Genomic DNA, 10,060 nt, shown 5'->3' with positions numbered 1-10,060 from the left:
GACAAATGGAGGGCAAAAGAAGAAGTTATAGAGCTAAAAGCTGTCTACAACAGATGAATAGTATCTGAAAGCGTTGTCCCTAAGAAATTGGAAAAAGACCTGACACAGGACATGAGAGATGTATCTGGCTCTTCAGTTGATCCATCCCATGTTCACCACAGCCTCATCAGATATTTCTGGGGAAGGGTGGCTGTAAAGAAGCCACCCTTCCTCAGTATAGCACTTCAATATTATTGAAGAAATGTAGGATCGTCTTGACAGAGAGCAGAACAAAAACCAGCCACGAAGCAAAAGAAGAGATTTGAATGTCCTTCAAGAGGCCTGGAAAACTATTCTTGAAGACTACAGACATTACAAGAATGCTTGTCTAAGAGAGTTCAGCCTGTGTTGAAGGATAAAGATGATCATATAAAATATTGCCTTTCAAGATCATTAGAACTGTACAATCACTGTTTTTGCCTTTTATACTTTCCATTTGTGTTTTGCATGTCTTTCAACAGCTTTTTGCACTTCTTTACCTGTGGTAGGGTTGTGGTTTTCGGCTCCACTGCAGGAGAGGGGTGGTGCAGCAAGCTTGAGGGGCAGCACCAGAGAGGCTGATGGGGCAGCTGCACCTCATCATGTAATCACGGCTTTCCTTTTTTCCAGTGACGCTGGGACCTGGGGAGGTGTGTGTGGTGTTGGCTGGGGAGCTGTCCTGTGAGCCAGTGCAGAAATGGTGTTCATTACTAATAAAGATTGTTGCAAACCACGTCAGTGTGTCAAGTTTCATGACTGGGGTTACATTCACATTTTCCTAACAAAATTTAAAGAAATGTGGAGTGGGTCGAGACTTTTGTGCTGTACAGTGCTGTATGAATTGAATTTTTGTTTTTAAGTTTTGCCACACATCTACAGCTTCCCCACTGACTGGAGTATCAACAGTAAACTGTATTTATATCAAAATGTTCTAAATGTTGATAAGTTCTGTCCACTGTCTCATCCCTGTGCATGTCTTATTATCTCCATCCCTTTATCTCCTGCTAGACACAGTAACCCTTGCCCACTTAAACTCTTAGCCATTAGTAATACTATTACTAATCCAGGAAAATGAAGATGTATTCAAATAGCTCTTATCATCGATCAAACTAAAGTGTCACACAAAAAAGGCACAGGAATCTATTGTTAGATTGTAAACAATGAGTTGTAGGAGTAGTGTTTAATCATAGCTGAGCTAACAATGCAGCAATGGTGCTTTTCATGCAGTTTATATTTAGTTCACAAGCTACAATGAATCAGCCACCTTATAAGTATTCTGGCTGCTGCATTCAGTCAATGATGAGGAACTCATGGAGAAAAAATAATTGCTTTATTTGGGAGTCTTTGATGTATGCAGCCAGTTCAGAGAATAAGGTGTAGTTTCAAAATAAACCTAATGACTGCTAACAACATCTGTCATTTCTCCTAGATTTCTAAAGGCACAAGTTTTAAATGAAATGTCCAAGTTTAGCTTTATTCTTTGTCATGGAAACTCTCCAAAGTCCTCCTGGGCTGCAATTTAATTTCCACAACAAAATGCATTAAGAGTGAAACTAAACTAATTAAAGTCAGAAAGACACAAAGCAAGAGTGTATTAGAGCATGATACAAATGGTGCACAGCTGCAAAAATAGAAAAGTAAAGCAAGTCCTTGAGATTGAGTTAGTTTCATCAAAAGCTGGACAGCATTCCCTTTGGCGGTGACCCTGGGTCTGCTGTTGATAGACAAGGGAGAAGAAAAGAATGGGTCTGAGCAAATGAAAAAGAATGGGGATACAATACAAGGAGCAGGAGGGTAAAGAGAGAGAATGGAAAGCAGGGGTTTAAGGTAAAAGAGTGTGTCAGGAGGCATGAGCAGGTGGACGTTGAGGTTAAAAATGAATGACACACAAAAGAAAAGGAGAAGATTAGAAAGAGGCAGCAGAGCCTTCCTGATATAAGTAAGTGGAGCGAGATTAAAAATTTTTCTTGAGTCTATTTTACAAGTTTGGTATCAATTTGCAGTCAACATCATTCTTTATGCGCTCGAGTTGATCTCCATTATTTTTAAGAAAAAAATCCCCCCAAGCAAAAAAAAGCTGAAAATTTCATATTTCAATCCATAAAGGAAAGTTGAGTAGGCACCATATATTGCTATATTTATTTTCTGTGACTTCCACTGTGATTTTCTTAGATGCATATACAAAACTAGATTAATTATGTTGCAGCATAACACCTTGCACACCTGCTCTGCAATAAACAGCAGACTTCTTCATAAAGAAATACAAAAGATTTTTTTTACTAATGATATCAAGAAATCTGGATTTTGTTTAGTTACCAATGCACAACCAAAAACTAACAAGCAATTAACACAATAATACAAACAAACCAAAATTTAAGACCAACACAAAGTCATCACAAGTGTTCAGTCCTGCAAGCCTTACCTCAGAGTTCCTATACTTTTGGTAGGTGCTACACCCCAAGTGGTGATTATTAAAGGGATGACATTATTTCCCCGAAATGTAATTTAGACCCTGCTGTAGTTAAAATGCACATCCCACAACCGCTCCCATACTCTCTGGGGAAATTTCCTCTAGTGGGAACATGGTTTAAGCTACACAAAGACCTTATCAGTCTCCAAAAACCAAAGCCACCCTAAAGTGGAAGTCCACTATCCTTTTGGCATCAACAGTTCTCCTCTCAATCCCTCTTATCCCTTGTTCCTGCCCCCCCTCTGGGAAGCCCATCGAGTTGAGGCATTACAACCCCCCACCTTGATAAACGAGCTGTGGGAGGGGAAATCTACAGTTGTGCGGAGCAGAGCAAAGTATTATACATGGAGAGAATGGGGTTATGGATAAGGAAGAGTGGAATGAGAGGAACAGAGAAGAGATAGCTGCTGCCTTCAAAGATTAAAGTGGTGGCTGGTCACTGGCCTGTGAAATACAGCCAGTGGTTTTTTTTGAAGCAGCAGCTCCGCTAGCCAAGATCTCCCCGGGTATAGAGAATCCTCTTGTCTGCTACTGGCTGTAGTTTCAAAGGATGTGTGTCCCTCCTAATTCCATTGTAAATCTGAGAATTGTGAGCAAAAAAGAGGTTTTGAGGGTAGTTTCCTAACAAGGGAAATCTCAGCGGCGTCGTCCATCTGTTCTGCTGACTATTTGTTATACATCTCAATATTGCCATTACTTTTTTGTGACATAACAGTGGAAAGGTACTGCAGTGCTGTCACGTTTAATGTCAATGCTGAAGGCATAGAAGAGCTGTCTCTTGCCTAAGGTCTTTCTTGCCTCCCACAAGAAAGCACTGCATTTCAAAAGACACTGCTGGACTAGTCGGTGAGGATGTTATTGTTCTATCATTTCAGTCAGTTTTCTTTCTTGCTAACTAAAGTAGAACTAAAGCAGCTGCTTAATTAGTTCAGCGACGTCTTGATCGGGTTAAAAAATATCTGACAGAACTACAAGAGACTTTAGTAAAACTGTAGCTAAAATGCTTTTGCATGTAGCAGCAGAATCAGTGAAACTGGATTTTCAGGCTAATTCTAAATTCAAGGACAATAAAAAAAAATCTGTTCTAGTTTTTACTAAACAGCATCCTACTAAAAGTATATTTGGTCTTTAACTACATTGATTTGCATTATGAGGACCAATAACGCATCGCTCTTCCTCCTCTTGGTGGCAATCTACAATGCAAAGTTATCAGTCATGCTCAACCGTACTCTGCCAACTCACCATTGCCCAAAGGGAAAACAGGGCTCTCCCCCAAATCACATCTCTACACCCCCTTGAGAGTTAAAATGGCATGTGGTAAATGTGCAGGGGCATGTGGTAGAGCAATTTACACATGGCATTTACTCAAAAAATGTGCTCACTGGCCTTTGGATAATGCACACTCACTGATTTTGGCCCTTTTTTCTGGCAAAAGAGAACTAATTTATCAGAATTCTTTGGAGCACAATGGCAGAATATTTTGCTGTTTATCTAGATACAGTCATTATATGGGAAGTCAGACTGGTCCGAATCGTGGACGACTGCTTTTTGAGACGAGAACAGGAAGCACATTTTTGCTAGCTCTGTTGGGAAACTTTCTCTGTGGATCCTCACAGAATGGCGTCTTTGTCATGGAAGCTTTTCTCTTTTATAAGAGAAACATGGAATACAATAGCTGTAACCCAATTTCTCTGACAGCACTTTTCACACATCCTTTTTTGAGGTCATTGTCCATGACAGCTTGAGTCTTGGCTGTTTCCCAATAGTTTATTTCTGCAGTAAAGACGATGGGAAAAGCCACAAAGATGTCTTCAGTCATCCTGAGTTTATGTCCTTTGTGGCAGCAAAGCACAGAAAATGAGCTTCTTGGCAACCAAAACAGTTTTAGTGCCAGCGAATTCACAGTAGAAACACACTATAAATGGACAATGTAAACATCCTGCTTGGTGCTAGAATTAAAACAAGTTGTGGGTCTAGGGTCTGAATACAGGTGTGAATACAACCCCAGTTGCAAAAAAGCTGGGACACTGTGTGACATAAAAACAGAATTTGAGGATTTACAATCCCCATAAACCCTTATTTTAGTTACAATAGAAGACAGAGAGCATATCAAATGTTTGAACTCAGAGATTTTACTATTTCATTAGCTCATTTTGAACCTTTTTTTTTTTAATGTGTTGATGCCATCAAATTAAAAATGGGCTAAGGGTTTATGAGATTTGTAAATCATTGCATTTTGTTTTTATTTACATTTAAATACACAGCATCCTAACTTTTTTGGGAATTGGAGTTGTACACAAATTAACCAGTGACAGTCTTTTAAAAAATCAAAGTGTTATATGTGGGCCGCTAGAGTGCTTCATTTTAACTCTGATTTAAATGCTTTAGTTGAGTGCTTTCATTCTGCCCTCTCCTGCCCGAAGCAAGTGCGAATAGGCTACAATATGAGCTGGTATTGACTGCTCCCAAAAAACCAAAAAAATCACTCAGGTGGGAGGATTTTAAGAGTTTTTCCTCTGCAAGATTGTCCATTGGCAAGTACTGTATTTGCCTCACTGCGTTGGGCTGGCATGATTGTGTGTCAGGAGAGTAAAAAATAAAAATTTGATATGCCCAAGAAGAAAATCTTGAATGGGAGATTTATTTACTTTGCTGAGGGATTGCACTGTTCACCCTGCAATGTCACCATAGACCTAAAACTTGTTAAGCAAGCAAACATCAACCTCTGTTTTAAAGTGACACAAATTTTCCATTGAGGAACTTTGCTAATGAGCAAAAGCCTCCATCTATGACTGAGCAGTTTTCAATTGAGAATCCAGTTTCTTAACCCAGAGGCAGCATGTCTGGTGAGGAGTAAGACCAGGTGCATGCTTGTCATTTCTTTTTCAACACTTTTGAGAATGAAGTGGTTCCCCAGACCTGTTATTGCAGTCTGCTTGTTCTGAGATGTCTGAGGTAAAAAAAAAAACAAAAAAAAACTGTGGTGGATACCAGCATAAGCCAGCACAGAACGCAGCTGCTGGGATATGCCAACACAATCTTCACTAATCAGCTGGATCACTCACCAAATTTGCCTCCCTGTAACTTCATCCACTTCACAAAAATGAAAATGAAGTTGAAGAGTCAGCTAGACAAAATCCAGCTTGCATGGCAAGTGAGCGAGCACCTCTCAGGCACACATACGGACATTTATCAATAACAACTACCATGCAAAAGGATGAAATCCTCAATTATTAACTCTCAATGTGAATCTTCACTACATCCATTGTCCAGTTCATAATACTTCTGTTACAGACACGGGATCCTTTGCTTTGTTTGCTTTCTCTTCCAAGTAATTTCCTTTAAAATTTGATGTGTGAAAAAAAGAAAAGAAAGGCAAGAAAGCTTCATTGATTTCCTTCACCTTCATCTGCACACTAAAGGAAATGAACTAAAAGGAAAAAAAAAAGAGAGTTCTGTTGGAATAAGAGAGTGTGTTTGAAGAGGACGTGAGTGGGAATAAGACAGAAAAACAAAAGTTGTATAAAGAAGAAAAAAGGGGACATGAAGAGAATCTGACAAAAGCTCGTTCTTCCCGTCACATCTCAGTGCAAATACAGCACAAAAACAAAGAGAGCAGCAACAAACCTTTTTTAGTCTCTTATCGCAGGGGAAGAAAATTGGACACAAAGTAATCTCAGTGAACCTTTATCTTACTTTGTTACGGAGAGGAGTCTCCAAAAAGGAAGTAAGCCTCAGCTTCCTGACTCAATGTAAAGGATGAGAGAATGTCATCTGTGTGACGCAGTAATCATCTCTAATTACTGCTGCCAAAGCTCAAATCCCTGCTATCACAGTGAGGCTTAGCTATACTTATCACATTCTCTACTAATTGGATCAGTTTGATTGAACGCGAAGGGTTATCATTTGAATTTATCATTTGACATTGAACATACAAAGCCTACAAAAACATACAGCAGAGTTTGGAAACTTTTATATGCATTTAAAGCCACAATATATATATGAGGAAAACTAATAAGGAAATGAATACAGCATTACTGGATAGTGAAGAAAGGTGCACCCTCCATCATCTTTAAAGACTTTGCTTAACAGGACATAATAAAAATGATCTGATCCTTAGCTGGTAAAGTCCATTGAACATAATCCAACTGCTAACACAATGCAAAGACATCAGCACTGATCCCATCAATCTGGGAAGGGCAATAAGGCCATTTCCAAATTAACTGAAGTCTGTCGTTCTGCAGTGAGAAACATAATTCACAAAAAACACACCCCAAGGCAGACCGTGAAATTGCCAAAATTTCAAGAGTTACATTTCCGATTCTGCAGGCCTCAGCTGGTATGTTAATTATTCATTTACAGCACAATATAGAAATAGACTGAATCAGTATGGCTTGTTTCTCTGCACGGTGGTATGTTTAGAAAAGAAATCCAACTGTCAAGCACGGTGGAGGAGGGGTGATGATTTGGGCTTTGTTTACAGGATGTGGTCACCTTGTAGTTATTCAGTTGACCATAAAATCCTCTTTATTATTCTAGAGTCAAATATATATACATCTAAAGCTTGGCTGAATCTGTGTCATACAATAAGACAACAATTCAAAATACATCCGCAGATTTATAACAGAATGGCTGAAAAAGTAAGTAAGCAAGCTGCTGTAATGGTCCAAAGTCCAGACCTCAACCTGAATGAAATGCTGTGATCTGCAACTTTGTACATAAGAGTGGGACATAATTCCTCCAAAATAATGTGAGAGGCTGATAAAGTCTTTCAAGTACTTCAAGTCATGGCTACTAAAGGTGGCTCTACAAATAACTGAATCATAGAGACTTATAGATTAACAACTGCATCTAGTTTTAGATGCAGGCTTAAATGCCTTAGAGGTGAGAATAAAAAGCTGTACAAATTCTCCTAAAACGTCAAAACAAATATGTACACAGTTTTACTTGCAACCTGAATTTTTAAATAACTAATCAGAGCTGGTGTTGTAAATTAAGTTATCATTAAGAATCTAAAGATCCATGGCCTTGTGTATGCAATACTGCACAGTTTCCATACTGTGATTGCAAAACGTTAAAATAAAATGTAAAAACAGAAAACAGAAGTCAAAAGACTCCAGTATTTGGTGGTTTGTCCTCAGAATCAGTAACAGATAAGACTGACAGGCAGTCAGTGCAGTCAGCTCAGAGGCCCGTGCACTGGCCCAAATGAAAAGGTGTGAAATCAAAGTGGATGTGAAAAAGCGAGTTACTGCTGTTATGGGTGGGAGCAGAAGAAAAACTGGAGCTGAAGCAATATAGTGAAATGGGGCTGCAGTTGTAGGAGAAACTCTTCTATCTAGCATCCTCCCAACATGAGAGGGTAACTCAAACAATTGATGCATATTAACTAAGACGTTGCAGCTGACAACAGTTACACCATGTTAAGAACAGATTTATGGACGATGACCAGGCTGGACGCACTGAGTTACACAAATTGCCAATTTATGGCACAGATTATAGTCTAGAAACTGGGTGTTCATGTGCCAGAGATGCAACCTAACTACACCACAGCCTAACCAGAGTCAGTCCAGTCAATCACTGGAATTCGTGGCTTTATTGATTAGAGGCAGCAACTAAGACAGAATCACAAGGTAATGGTGAATACTGTGAAGGCTATCTATAGAGTATAAGGGAAAATGAAGGGTACTTTTGATGACATAAGCAACCTATTAAAAGGACTGGTTAAAAATACATGCTAAGTCTGAGCTTTGTTCACTGCATGCAGATGGTACTGTATAGTTGCTGCTTGGCTAAATATAAGGCTTATGCACTGCTCGGCTCCTTTTAGTCATGGATGTCTGCACGCCTCAGCAACTCTACGGTCTGAGGTACGTTAACATTTCCGTGTTACATACAAAGAGAAACTGCCCACTTTCTTGGTTTGGCACGGTGAGTAAGGCATGTAATTTGTGAGAAATTAGTTTCACTCGGTTTTCATTGTGCTCAGTAATCCAAGCGATGGAAGATGGAGAAAAATAATTTTCCTCCAGCGTTCCAAGAGCTATCAACTGAAAATAATGATGCCAGCGGGGTTTTGGCCTTCCTGATATTAGTCATTATCCACATAAGCCCCATGTTTGCGACAGTTTTGTCACATTAAAAGGATACCTAGAAGGTGAAACACTATAAAACTGTGTTCTCTAGAGTTCAGTGACTGGAATGGCATGCATTGAAATTATCAAATGTTTTGACTTCCTGACAGCTGTCCTTTAGAACATCCTACAACATATTCCTCAACTTCTTAATAAGTGTGTTCTCTGTAAATAAATCAAAGACGGCCTTTTTAATCATCTATAAGTTCTACATCATATGAGAGCTTGCCTGGAAATGTGTTGAACCTAAAGATTCTGTTGAATGAAAATAGAAACCTAGTAGCTACAGTCACTGTAGAAGCATCAATATTTCAACTTTTTGCATGCACTTCATGCAAAATGAACGACTTAGAAGCTTTGAAAAACACATAAGCACGTAATGGGGTTTTTTCCCATACAGCTATTTTTTTCCGTTCATTTTACTCATTGAAGGAGGACGAGGAGGCAAGTTTATGTATTTTATCTGTACAACAAACTCTTCTGCAACCTTTTCTCTTCATTTACTCGCTCTTTCTTCTTACAGGATCTAATTTGGGGTTGTGAGTAAATATCGAAATTTGTGCAGAATTCAAGTGGTTATCCTGTAAGCCTGAAACACATTCATAAACATCTACAGGAGCTGTTAACCAAATATAGTGTAAAATACACACACACAAAAAAAATCAACTGAACGATGGTGGGTTCCTTACTTCTCTCTTACCACAGTTTTTATTTAACTAAGCCTGACAAGACCTCCTCCCACAGCATTTACTCAGCTTTGGACTCACTCTGGAAGGACATGAAAGTTTAAAATAGAGTGCTGTTAGTTATAGGGAGAGTGAGAGAGACCAGGGAGCTTCTGCAGCTTCATTTCTCCAAGAGAACAAAATTATGAATAGCTGTATTTTTTTGGTGATTTATGTGCTTTCATCCTAAGGGTCTGTCATCTATCTTCCATTTATGGTAAAACGGGGGGACAATACACATCATTTTTAAGGTCTTTCCTTTAGCTTTGTTCGTGTGGCACCAATCTGAGCTCAAAGATTTTTTTTTAATGTGTCAAACAACACGGCAATTCCTGCTTAATCCTTCTTGCACTTGTCCTCCAGCAGAGATTGATCCTTTTATCAACAAAGGCTTAAGCTTTTGTCTCCGGTGACCTACCTGCTTTACATCCTTTGTACATACAGCATGTACAGCTTGCAGGTAGGTTCTTGGTTTGAATACCAATAAACTGTTCAATAACACAGCCTGCCTTCAGTGCGTCAAGTAGACACCTATCACATTTAGTTTTCGATCTAAATGCAAAGACAGAACCAATCTGATTTATTCCAGAGTGTGAAACTAGTCTGTCGTCATTGCTGCAGTTTCTCGTGAGAATACCAAATGGAGCAATGAGTGTGAGAGTGGAAGGACAAAAATGAGACAAAGTACAAAATAGACGAGAAGAAATTAAAAG

Source organism: Haplochromis burtoni, unplaced genomic scaffold (assembly GCF_018398535.1).
Source record: "Haplochromis burtoni strain Fernald_Lab_line unplaced genomic scaffold, NCSU_Asbu1 Contig_296, whole genome shotgun sequence".
NCBI lineage: Eukaryota > Metazoa > Chordata > Actinopteri > Cichliformes > Cichlidae > Haplochromis > Haplochromis burtoni.
Note: the sequence above shows the minus strand (reverse complement) of the source record.